Below are 13,362 nucleotides of genomic sequence, written 5' to 3'. Positions count from 1 at the left end.
TTTCACGCGATCGGGCCTGGGGGAGCGGGCTACGTGTATATCAGGGGTTCGCGTGTGGGGGAGCGGGCTACGTGTATTTCTGGGGTTCGCGTGAAGTTTTTCACGCGATCGGTCCTGGGGGAGCGGGCTACGTGTATGTCAGGGGTTCGCGTGAAGTTTTTCACGCGATCGGGCCTGGGGGAGCGGGCTACGTGTATGTCAGGGGTTCGCGTGAAGTTTTTCACGCGATCGGGCCTGGGGGAGCGGGCTACGTGTATTTCAGGGGTTCGCGTGAACTTTTTCACGCGATCGGGCCTGGGGGAGCGGGCTACGTGTATATCAGGGGTTCGCGTGTGGGGGAGCGGGCTACGTGTATTTCTGGGGTTCGCGTGAAGTTTTTCACGCGATCGGTCCTGGGGGAGCGGGCTACGTGTATGTCAGGGGTTCGCGTGAAGTTTTTCACGCGATCGGGCCTGGGGGAGCGGGCTACGTGTATGTCAGGGGTTCGCATGAAGTTTTTCACGCGATCGGGCCTGGGGGAGCGGGCTACGTGTATTTCAGGGGTTCGCGTGAACTTTTTCACGCGATCGGGCCTGGGGGAGCGGGCTACGTGTATTTCAGGGGTTCGCGTGAACTTTTTCACGCGATCGGGCCTGGGGGAGCGGGCTACGTGTATATCAGGGGTTCGCGTGAACTTTTTCACGCGATCAGGCCTGGGGGAGCGGCGTACCACTCACCGTCTGCCTTGCGTGTAGAAGAACGCGTAGCCAACACCCGCTGTGAAGTAATAGCGTGTGACCCCAACGGATGGAAAACACACGCACCGTACGAAAAGCACGTACAGAACAGTGTAAAGGCACGTGGGATCTCCAAGCCCTGCCAGGGCAATGCCCGTGTGCAATATGTCACAGACGCGCTTACGCTGTAAGGGCCTTTGGTCCAATGAAATCGCGTACGCGTGCTGACGCGCTTACGCGCTAAGGGCCTTTCCTCGATTTTCACGCTGACGTGCAGGATTGTCACGTGCCAAATCACTCCGTATCAAGCTGGCCACGCGAAAACACACGGAAGACCATGCTCCTGCCCAGAAGGCCGAATTACTGCCCCCCAGTGCCCCGAGCAGCCTCCCACGTGCCATCTGCTGCTGCCTGCCTGCCTGCCTGCCTGCTGCCACCATGCCCTGCCATTTGGTGCCTGCACATCAGCCAGCTGCAGGGGTCCAATTGCTGTGTCCACCCCTGCTGGAACAGAAGACTCCCGACTCGGATAACATCGCTCCACAGCCCAGCCCCAGGACCCAGTTGCCCACCCACTCCTGCCCCTGGGGTTGCCATGTCGGGCACATCCACATCTGGCACCAGTGGCAACCCCCGGCCAGAGGGGCAGAGGGGCACCAGCTTCACTGCCACCGAAGTTGGTGTCCTGGTGGAGCAAGTCCTGGGGCAGTATGATGCACTCTTCAGATCATCCCGCGCCAACAAGGAAGGACGGGAGAGGATCTGGGCCGACTGTGTGGTTGCCATCAACGCGGAGGGGGTGGCAACCCGCACCATCCAGAAGGTCAAGAAGCGCTGGGAGGACTTGAGGTCCAGGACCCTCATAAAGGCCCGGCGCCTCGTGGAGGCTGGCCGGGGCCGCATGAGTTCCATCCAGATGAGGGTCCTGGAATGCGTACACCCAGCGCTCCACGCCCAGGTCCTTGAGAGGGAGACCCGTCTGGAGTTGACCGGATAGTGGCCAAGCATTGCTGTCTGAGACAGGGCATGTTGCAGTGTGCTGGTTGTCTGATACTTGCCTGTATGTGTGACATAGGCCATGTACGCATGTATGTGTGCAGGGACATCATGGTAATGCATGTGCGACCAGTAATGTGTGAACCGCACGGTTGTTGCATGTGTTTAAATGCGACATGGGGAGCCCTATGCAGATTGTACACATGAGAGCATGGCAGTCTCTGTTCCTGGACATGGGTGGGGGTGAGGGATGGGTGCTGATGTCTGTGTGCCTGACCTGCGTGTCTGTGACTTGTGAATGCCATGGATGCATGACACATGTCTGTGACAATGTACAGATTCACTGATGCAGCCTAGTCATCCTTGTATCCACTGTGATTGGGGTGTACGGGGCCAGATGGATGTGACTGAGGTGAAGTGTGTGCATGTGATAGGCATGACCCATGATGCATGTGAGTTCCATTACATTGTATGTTTCGAGAGTCCATTGGACATGTATGGAAATGTCCATGGCATGCACCATGACTGTCACTGTGTGTGTTTTGCCTGGACTGACACATGTGTTGTGGAGGGACATGATGGAAGTGTACTTTGACAGTGGCACTCATCTGCTATTGCTTCCTGTCTAGTTTACCATTGTACAGTACCCTGATGCTTGTGTTCTATGTCTCCCTCTACGCAGCGGCTAGTGAAGAAGAGGGCGGAGACGGCGCTGTGGAGCAAGGCGGCGGGGATGCCCCCACGGCTGCAGCGGAAGGGGTGGGTGAGCCCCCACAGGGGCCAGCTACGGCGGAAGACGGTGAGGAGCCATCCAGGTTGGTGGTTTCCACAGAGGAGGAGGAGGCCGCCACTGAGGCGCACATGGGGCCTGGTGGGGCATCCCTGCTGGTGCAATTGGTGCAGTCCAGGGGCAGGGACAGGAGGCAGCACAGGTCACCGTGGAGGGGCCTGTGCATGTCGCTGTCCCTGACCCTGTGGGTGCACCACCATGCACCAGCAGGGATGCCCTGTCCCAGGCCCGTCCGCAGGTAGAGGGGATGTACATGTCATCTGACTCCTCTCCACCTGCGGACAAAGGGACCCCTGGCCGTATGGAGAAGGTCCTGATTGGGGTCGCGATGCGCATGGCTGTGATTCGTGATGCCGTGCGTGCTTCCCGGAGGAGCACGCATGTCATCACGAAGAGCACCGTGCCGACGTGGCCCAATTGGGATCGTCCATGTTCGGGGGTTTCCTGCATGTGTCGGCCAATCTGGGGGCCCTCTCCTCCTCTGTGGAGACTATACGCCAGTCGTTCTCCTTGCCGTCTTCCGGCCCAGATGCCACCAGGGCCCCCTGTGGACCTGCCCTGACCAATGCAGGCAGCTCGGTGGGGATCCCATCCCTGCCACAGTCGGGAGTCAGAGGTCCAGCAGGGGTGGACACCACAGAAACTGTACCCCAGCAGATGGAGGATGTGCCGGCAACATCAGGCAGGGCACGTGCATGACGGCGTCGGTGGATTCCATCAGCCTGGATGCCGTCATGCTGGCAGAGGCAGTGGCGTCGGAGGCAGCAGCGGAGTCAACGTGGGAGGCATCATGGCTCGGGGCCATCAACATCGGAGGGGCAGGCATCAGCCGGAGGGCAGGAGGACCCAGGACGGCAAGTGTCTTCCGTGTGGCAGCGGTTGGGCCAGCAGATAGGTGCGGAGCGGCGGCGGGCGGCAGAGGCGCGGCTCACAATGGTCAGGGCGGAGAACTCCATGCGGAGGGCCCTGAGGCGGGCCGAGTGCCTCGAGGCAATCCGCAGGGGGTTGGAGGAGGAGACGGCGTCGTCCCTGCGGACCCTCGGGGCCATGGAACAGGACCGCCTCCGGGACATCGAACAGGAGTTCGATGATGCCCTGGCCCGGAACACCACGGAGTGAGCCGCTGGACTTGCCCGCCGCCTTTGTATATAGTTATATAGTTAGTGTTAGGTTTCCTTTATTTATTTTTTTTATTTGGTTGCGATTGGACAATGTGCCACATTTTTGTATGTAGTTCAGTTTTTAGTTAGTTGTCATAGTTAGGTTTCATTTGGTTGGGCTCATGGACCCGGGATTATCTTGTAAATAGTTCTTCAATGGATTTGTCTATTTTTTGGATTTTTTTCATCGCCATGGAGCAATGGTTTTTGTTTATCATTTACACTTGGATTACTTTTCTGACTGTGACTTTGGACACCATTTTTTTGGATTGTGCTGTGTGTTTTTGATTTTTTTCATGGACATTCTTCTTCTTTTGGTTGTTTTGCTTTGTGGTTTTTCTCATTTCATTTCCATTCAAGTTGATTTTAAATACATTTTTTATTTTCATCCTTCAATGTGTCGTATCATCTCATTGCTTTCATGCATGTCATGTTGGGTGTCTTAACATTCACTTGCAGCCATTGTGTGTGACAGACATGTGTTCATTTGCATTATTTACATTGGGTTTGTAACATGTCATTGCCTTTGATATGTGGGTGGATGTGATAGTTGGTTGGGCCTTTTGGCAGGGGAGGATGGCCATTACGGACATGATTGGGGATTGGTGGGACCCAGGTGCAGGGGGGCATGGATGGGACATGGGTGGGGGCCTGCTGGCAGGTGCCCCACAGTGCTGGGGGGTGGGGGTGGTGGGAGACATGAGTTGGACATGGGTGGGGGCCTGCTGGCAGGTGCCCCACAGTGCTGGGGGGTGGGGGTGGTGGGAGACATGAGTTGGACATGGGTGGGGGCCTGCTGGCAGGTGCCCCACAGTGCTGGGGGTGGGGGGGTGGGGCACATGAGTTGGACATGGGTGGGGGCCTGCTGGCAGGTGCCCCACATTGCTGGGGGGTGGGGGTGGTGGGAGACATGAGTTGGACATGGGTGGGGGCCTGCTGGCAGGTGCCCCACAGTGCTGGGGGGTGGGGGGGGTGGGGAACATGAGTTGGACATGGGTGGGGGCCTGCTGGCAGGTGCCCCACAGTGCTGGGGGGTGGGGGGGTGGGGAACATGAGTTGGACATGGGTGGGGGCCTGCTGGCAGGTGCCCCACAGTGCTGGGGGGTGGGGGTGGTGGGGAACATGAGTTGGACATGGGTGGGGGCCTGCTGGCAGGTGCCCCAGAGTGCTGGGGGGTGGGGGTGGTGGGAGACATGAGATGGACATGGGTGGGGGCCTGCTGGCAGATGCCCCACAGTGCTGGGGGTGGGGGGTGGGTAACATGAGTTGGACATGGGTGGGGGCCTGCTGGCAGGTGCCCCACAGTTCTGGGGGGTGGGGAACATGAGTTGGACATGGGTGGGTGCCTGCTGGCAGGTGCCCCACAGTGCTGGGGGGTGGGGGTGGTGGGGAACATGAGTTGGACATGGGTGGGGGCCTGCTGGCAGGGGCCCCACAGTGCTGGGGGGTGGGGGTGGTGGGAGACATGAGTTGGACATGGGTGGGGGCCTTCTGGCAGGTGCCCCACAGTGCTGGGGGGTGGGGGTGCTGGGAGACATGGGTGGGGGCCTGGTGGAGGCTGCCCCTGGTGGCTGGGGGGTGGGGGTGGTGGGAGACATGGGTGGGGGCCTGCTGGCAGGTGCCCCACAGTGCTGGGGGGTGGGGGTGCTGGGAGACATGGGTGGGGGCCTGGTGGAGGCTGCCCCTGGTGGCTGGGGGGTGTGGATGGTGGGAGACATCGGTGGGGGCCTGGTGGTGGGTGCCCCTGCACTGCTGGGGGGTGGGGGTGCTGGGAGACATGGGTGGGGGCCTGGTGGAGGCTGCCCCTGGTGGCTGGGGAGTGGGGGTGGTGGGAGACATGGGTGGGGGCCTGGTGGTGGGTGCCCCTGCACTGCTGGGGGGTGGGGGTGCTGGGAGACATGGGTGGGGGCCTGGTGGAGGCTGCCCCTGGTGGCTGGGGGTGCAGGGGGACATGCGTTGGTGGGCAGTGGTGCAAGTTGACATGTGGGTTGGCTGGGGGGCATGGCCATGGTGGATGGGGTGCCTGCAGGACATGTGCAGGGTAGGCCCCTGTGGTGTGAGCCACCTGCAGGTGCCGTGGAGGGTGTAGAGGGAACACCTGGGAGGCCCCACATGTGCAATTCACGTGTGGTGCTCCCCGCGCATCCCTGTAATACACGTACCCTGATGGAATCGCGTGGGGTGCTCCCCGCGCACCCCTGTAATACACGTACCCTGATGGAATCGCGTGTGGAACTTCCCGCGCACCCCTGAAATACACGTACCATGATGAAATCGCGTGTGGAACTTCCCGCGCACCCCTGAAATACGCGTACCCTGCTCGCACGGGCCCAATCGCATGTGGAAATTCCCGCGCACCCCTGAAAAACACGTACCATGATGAAATCGCGTGTGGAACTTCCCGCGCACCCCTGAAATACGCGTACCCTGCTCGCAAGGGCCCAATCGCGTGTGGAAATTCCCGCGCACCCCTGTAATACACGTACCGTGATGGAATCGCGTGTGGAACTTCCCGCGCACCCCTGGAATACACGTACCCTGATGGAATCGCGTGTGGAACTTCCCGCGCACCCCTGGAATACACATACCCTGCTGATTTCGCATGTGAAACTTCCCCCGCGCCCTGAAATACACGTACCCTGATGGAATCGCGTGTGGAACTTCCCGCGCACCCCTGTAATACATGTACCCTGATGGAATCGCGTGTGGAACTTCCTGCGCACCCCTGGAATACACGTACCCTGCTGATTTCGCATGTGAAACTTCCCCCGCGCCCCGAAATACACGTACCCTGATGGAATCAAGTGTGGAACTTCCTGCGCACCCCTGAGATACGTGTACCCTGCTCGCACGGGCCCAATCGCGTGTGGAAATTCCTGCGCACCCCTGAAATACACGTACCATGATGAAATCGCGTGTGGAACTTCCCGCGCACCCCTGAAATACGCGTACCCTGCTCGCAAGGGCCCAATCGCGTGTGGAAATTCCTGCGTACCCCTGTAATACACATACACTGATGGAATCGCGTATGGAACTTCCTGAGCACCCCTGGAATACACGTGCCCTGCTGATTTTGCGTGTGAAACTTCCCCTGCGCCCCGAAATACACGTACCGTGATGGAATCGCGTGTGGAACTTCCCGCGCACCCCTGAGATACGTGTACCCTGCTCGCACGGGCCCAATCGCGTGTGGAAATTCCTGCGCACCTCTGAAATACACGTACCCTGCTGAAATCGCGTGTGTAACTTCCCCTGCACCCTGAAATACACGTACCCTGCTGATATCACGTGTGGAACTTAACGCGCACCCCGAAATACATGTACCCTGATGGAATCATGTGTGGAACTTCCCGCGCACCCCTGAGATATGCGTACCCTGCTCGCACGGGCCCAATCGCGTGTGGAAATTCCCGCGCACCCCTGAAATACAAGTACCATGATGTAATCGCGTATGGAACTTCCCGCGCACCCCTGAAATACGCGTACCCTGCTCGCACGGGGCCAATCAAGTGAGGTACTTCCTGCGCACCCCAGTGATACACGTAGCCCGCTTGCTGTGCTGGTGCAGGGTTAGCGCAGCCCTTTGCGCTGGATTGGGTATATTGATGGCTTTTCCCTGCGTGAGAGGCGTTCTTGGGGGCGTAACTGGCGCTGCTGCAGGGTCGCTGCGCCACTGTGCGCCACGGCTGGTTTTGGAGGCTGGAATCCATGAATACGCTGTGCGCGGAAATGGATTTTAGCGCACGCGGTTGGCGCAGGGATTCGCATGCGCACACTGTGCGCCAGCCGCGTTAGCCACTTGTGCGCTGAATTCTATGAATTACCCCCTAAATGTCATAGGGCCTCATTACACGGACGCGGTGGACCAAGGTGCTGTTAGCACCTTGGTCCATGCCGGTAAAATACCGGCACCGCCTTGGTGGAAAGGAGAATTACCACCCTATTCCAAGGTTGGTGGGGCGGTAATTCCCCCTTCCCCCATTGCCCTTCCCCATTCCCATAATGGAAAAGGGGAAGGTGCTAACTACGGCACCGCAAATTGCGGTACCATAATTAGCTTCCTGGTCCCTTTGCAGGTTGGTTTTTAACGCCTGCAAAAAGCAGGCATTAAATTCTCCAACCCGCAAAGGGACCTCGTAGTAAGGCGGTAAGGGTTTACCGGTACTGGTAAAATACCGGTACCAGTAAACCCATACCGCCTACCATGTAATGAGGCCCATAGTTTTGAAATTAGAATCAGCGTTCTAGCTGCATGTGTCAAAATTGTAAGTTTGATTTGAATGAAGAAAAACTGGAACAAAAGTGACATTTGGCTGAAGCCTGGCTTAAAGAGATTGAATTCTGCCAGGCAACTACCCCCGACAGGAGTTGAAACTTGCCCAGCAACTGCATTCACAGGCATGGCTGCATTCTGCTGTTCCCACCAAAAGGAGATCACACCTCTTTGATTGAATTAGGGGAGGATTACCTGGGACTGCAGGAAACAGAACAATGAACTTTCCTTGGCTCAGGCAAATGCTAAATCAGGGGGTCGTAAATGGCTTCCACTTGGAAGGAAATGGGAGGGGCGCTGCCTCTGGGAGTCACCTGAGCTGAAGGTGGGGACAGACAGAAATTCCACCATGTGCTTTGGAACCTAAACCACACCCATCTGGGCCAGAGCATAATTTTAAAAAGATGGATAATTCATAGTACGGAAGTGTCAAAATAATGTTAATAATATCATTATTTTGTGTGATTTTTCTGTGCACATTTCAAGAGGTGTTAGGACTCTGTTCTGGGGAGTAGTAGCAGAAAATAGGGTGTTACTCCAAGTGTCTGCATGTTAAAAATCTGACACTTCATCATCTGATGCCCATATTCCTTGCGCACATTTGTGTAAATTCTGGAAAAGTTTAGAGGTTGTGTTCTGGATGAGAAGGACAGAATTCTGTCAGAAGTGGACACAACATCTTACAAAGACAGGGATCGGATTGTTTGGTGCTACAGAAAATATGTTAACTGGACATATAATATTAGAAAAATTGTACATAGATAAATACGCATTTGGATCAAAAATAGATTTGTGTGCAAAGTGACAAGGGGAGTGTTCTTTCTTTATGCCATAAAAATGACACCGGATGACTCACAACTCTGTTCTCCAGTGAGAGCACAGCAAATCCGCTAACCTATCAGGATCTTCAGAGGGTTGGGTATAGAAAATCAGCCTTCCCACCCACTTTCAAAAGACATAAAAAGGACCACTGAAACCCAGGCAGGGACATTCACTTCTCACTTCAAACTGATTTCTTGCAAAGCGCTTTGCCGGGAGACTCCATACTTCAAATCCAGACAGATCCAGAGACGAGAACTTAGAATTTAGACTCCAGAACCTGAAGCAGAGGGGCCAATCCACAAGCTGAATCCTTTTCAGCAGGCCTCAAAATCTTTTGCAAACGATTCAACAGCCGGGCGAGCTGTTTGATTCTGGCTAGAACCCTGTGCCAGAACCATCTCAGAACCCAGAAAGCAGAGCTGTATCCAGACTGCCGTGCAGTGCTGATAGAAGACCGGACCTAGACCAAACCGCTGTGCAGTGCCAGAACTTTTGCCAAAACCAGAGACCCAGACCAGATCGCTGTGAGCAGAACCGGTACCAGAGACCGTCCGTGGTGAGTGAAGCCCAAATATGACCAGATCTTGACGGCCTATCTCAAATTTATAGTGTGAGTACCCACAGAACCATGCATAGTCATCTCTTAGTTTAAAATAATCTAATTCAAACCATTTCAACCTATTTAGAACTGCAAAGAAATCGTGTGTCCATTCTGTGATTCAAACCTGTGAAAGTGTCATTTGTCATTTGAATCTTACTTTATTTCTGAGAATCTACCTCCACTACATCGTTCGTATCTTTTGAACCATATGGGCTAGGAACGATAGTTTTTCCGTAATCGCGCTCGACGCACTCGGAAAAAGTGCTGCGAATTGAAAACTAGCTCAAGCTTCTTCACCTGTCAAAAATAGCTGTCTTTTGCTTGCATTGCTGAAATTCGTTTTCAACCTGCTAATCCCTCATGACCTGAACTAATTCAAAGTAGCTGTCACCTACTCTGAATCTCCTATAAGGAACTAAAATCATTTTTAGCATATTTTCACTTCATTACAAATCACATTAAAAGAATTTCTGCATGTTTTATAAGCATACCGGTTGCTCTAAGCTTGCTGGGGGGGGGGGACTGAATTGGTATTGCGTTTGATTGCATTACTGAAAATTGTGTGCTCCCCTTCCATCTCCTTATATTGCATAGGGAGTGAGTGAATTGTCAAAAGAAAAAGTGATCATATTATCTCTTGTGGAAACCATCTCAGTTATTTCTGTGCTGCATTCTTTTCCATCATTGCATTTCCTTGAAACCATAAAAGCATTCTCAGCTACTTTATCCTATCTATACCAACTCCTAAGTAATTAAAAAAGTGTGCTGGTGTAATATTATCCATTGTTGATCACTGTCATATTCATAAGTGTGCTATCAAATATTAATTTATTTATAAAAGTGTGATATATTTCTTGTTTAATTTGTAAAATAAATCTTTTAATTTCCAAAACAAACCTACTTCTTGGCTCAGTGAGGTCAGGGGGATTCAAAGATAGGGGTGTTATACAAGGGTTTATCATCTAGATCTATGAACTTGCCATAGAAATATATAATTAAGGGCTTCCCTTGGGCATCCAGACTCGGCATTGACTTAGTTGGAGTTCTGAATTGAAGTCGCTCAACAGAGTGGGGGCTCGAGCTTGGACGTCTGGATTAGATCTACCACTTGTGGAGCTTAATACAGTGTGCTAACTGATAGGATATATAAATCCTGTTGGATCACCACGCTGTGTTACACTGTAAAATCACCCCTCAAAAGAAGGACGCTCTAAGGAGACGGTCTGTTTTGCAAAATAAAATAGTAACTTCTGTAAGTCTGGAAGGAAATCCAGGTGGATGGTCTGAACAGGACCAGAATGTGTGGCTGCAGGCGATCACACAACAGGTCAATGTGACTGGGTTAGACAGCTTGAAAGATCAAGGTCCCTTACACGTGGCCCTGAGCGAATTATACATGGCCCCTAAGGCCAAAGATGAGCACAACAACATTGTTAGGATAGCAGCATATTTGTAATTATATATGGGAGCCATACAGGACAAATCTGCTGAAGGCCAAGATCTGGCGAATAGGCAACAGATGGCATTAGAGAAGGCCCAACCTGACCTGTTCTCTTCCGAGCAGAGGCTGCAGAGGAGCCAGGAGTCAGAAAATGATAGTAGGCAGTATATCATTAAAATAAAAGAGGATATGGGTATCCTGCAACAGGAAAAGTCTGACCAGGATACCAGATTTCTGGCCTTGCAGAAGGAGTACCAAGAAGGTTTAGACGCCCTACTGCAGAGCCAGAAAAAGCTGGAGCAACAACTGGACTTCAATAGGAGGAGCGCCAGAAAGCTGGTGTCTTTTAAAGGCAGAGGGACGACCCGGCGGCACAGATGCAGGCTCTTAGTCAGGAAAGGGACACTTTAGGCCAGGAAGTCTGCCGCTTAAAAAGAAAAATGGAAGAAAATCACTTGGCCCTCCAGGGATTGGGTGACCTCCAAAAAGAGCATCAAAACTTGTTGGAGCACACCAGGAGGGTGGAAGATGCTCTGGCAAGAAAGGAGCAGGCCAGTAGGGATGGGACTCAGGAGGTGACTCTCCTGCAGCAAAGACTGGCCCAATACTCCAAGACTAACCAGGAAACACAGAGAGAGAATGAGGCTCTCTGCCAGGACGATGATAGGCTCCAGCAACAGGTAGCCATGCAGGAGAGACTGATAGAGTATAGTAAGGCCTTAACTGAGGAACTGAACGCACAGGCTCTTGCATGGCAACAGGGAGCAGGGGCTGATAGAGGTGAGGTTCGTTGGGAAAGGGAAACACCTGAGCATAACCTCAGGAGCCCTTGTACCAGAGGCCTTCACTTCTCCCAGTCCCTGGACTCTGCCACCCCCATGTCCTCTGGTGCACATGAGCACAGGGCCACAGGTATGGCAGATTACTATCCAGCCAAAAGTATGGGGCTCATAGGCCAGTACCACCCAGGAATGGATGGGCGGGCATCGGATATGGGCACCTAAGTACAGTGCAATTTAGTGGGGAACCCCAGGAGAGTAGGCCCACTAAGTGCATCCTGAAAAACTCTGCCCAGTTAGGTCGGTGGGGGGGTCCCATCAAATTCTGGCAGCAAGGAGGGATCTGAAGACTCCTCTGAGCATCACAGGACACAGGAGACCTGGTCCCCACATTCTGCCAGCCATTCCCAGGCTCACAGAATCCGGGAAAACCCGGAAGATCAGACGGGCACCTCTGGGAGCAGTGCTTCTGAGTCAGAGGATGAATGGACCAGGGTTACCTGAACCAAAAAGGCCAATAAGGCAAAAAAGGGCCTTGCTTAAGGACCCCTTTAAAAAGATTAAGGCAATAAGGAGTGTCATCACCCCTTATCACAAGAACGCCAAGTATTCTGTTTGGGAACACTTGGAGCTTTACAAGCAAATGATGGAGACTTTCCATTTGAAGGACAGCAGTAGCTGCATCCAGTATGTAAAATGGACATTCTCCCCAGAATACTCCAGTTTCTTTGCGGGGCTGGAGGACCAAAACCATTCAAGATGGTCCACATATAGGGTGGCCATCTTGAAACATTTTTCTGTTCACCGGAATCCCCAAGAGGCTCGCAAGGCAGCCTACAATTTGCAATGTGGGGAGGATCAGGCCCCACAAGAATTTGTGCAGGAATTGAAGCGTGCCTTTGGACAGACTACCAGAAGGGTGCGCACGGACAGTAAAGAGTTTGTAAATACGTTTTTCCATGCTTTGCCCAAATACATCATGACCCAGCTAATGAGAGATTTTCACGAGAAAAGATCACTAGACTGGGTCATTGAACAGGCCACCCGGATCTATGAGGTGCAGAAGCCCTTAGAAAATAAAAATAACGGCCAGAAAAGCCCCAAACCGACCACCACCCCTGCTGCTGCCAAGTTGGCAGAGGTAAAGGTTGCTCCCATTTTAGATTTGGAGATGGAGGGCCTAAAAACCTGCCTGCACTGAATAATTCTCAGCCCAGAAGGCCCTCGGGCCAGTCACAGACAGGGAGTCAAGGAGGTAGTCCCACAAATGGGGTCCCTTGCTCCCCTGACTATGTAAATCCCTGCTACAAGGGAAACCGACCCATCCTGGGTTATGTGTGGACTCCTCCAGCCCAAGGGGGGATCCAACCAGGCACCCAACCCAGGGAACTTCCCTCCTAACTTCCCCCAGGAGGGCAAAAATTCACCAAACCCTGGGCAGAACTATTTCCCCAGGTATCCACCCAATTTCCAGCCCCAAAATCATCCATCCTTCTTTCCCCAATTCCCTAAGCCCAGACCACCTAATCCGAGAGAGGGGAGGCCAAGGGTGGAGGGGTACCCAAATCTTCCCAACCCGGGGTACTACCAGAGAAGGGATAGCTACCCTTCCCGGGATCAGCCCAGGGGAGATAATAGAACCCCGTATAAGCCTGAGGAGGTTTCACAGTTAGAGCGCCAGGTCCAAAATATGGCACAGGATCTGGGTCACATGCTGAGGGCTCAACAGAACCCTCAGATGAGCATGCCGGCGCAGAATGCCCCAAATTCTGGGCCTGGTGCTC

The sequence above is a fragment of the Ambystoma mexicanum genome, chromosome 10, assembly GCF_040938575.1.
Source record: "Ambystoma mexicanum isolate Mex_15411 chromosome 10, UKY_AmexF1_1, whole genome shotgun sequence".
Lineage (NCBI taxonomy): Eukaryota > Metazoa > Chordata > Amphibia > Caudata > Ambystomatidae > Ambystoma > Ambystoma mexicanum.
The sequence above is the reverse complement of the archived record's forward strand: the minus strand, read 5'-3'. Positions refer to the sequence as shown.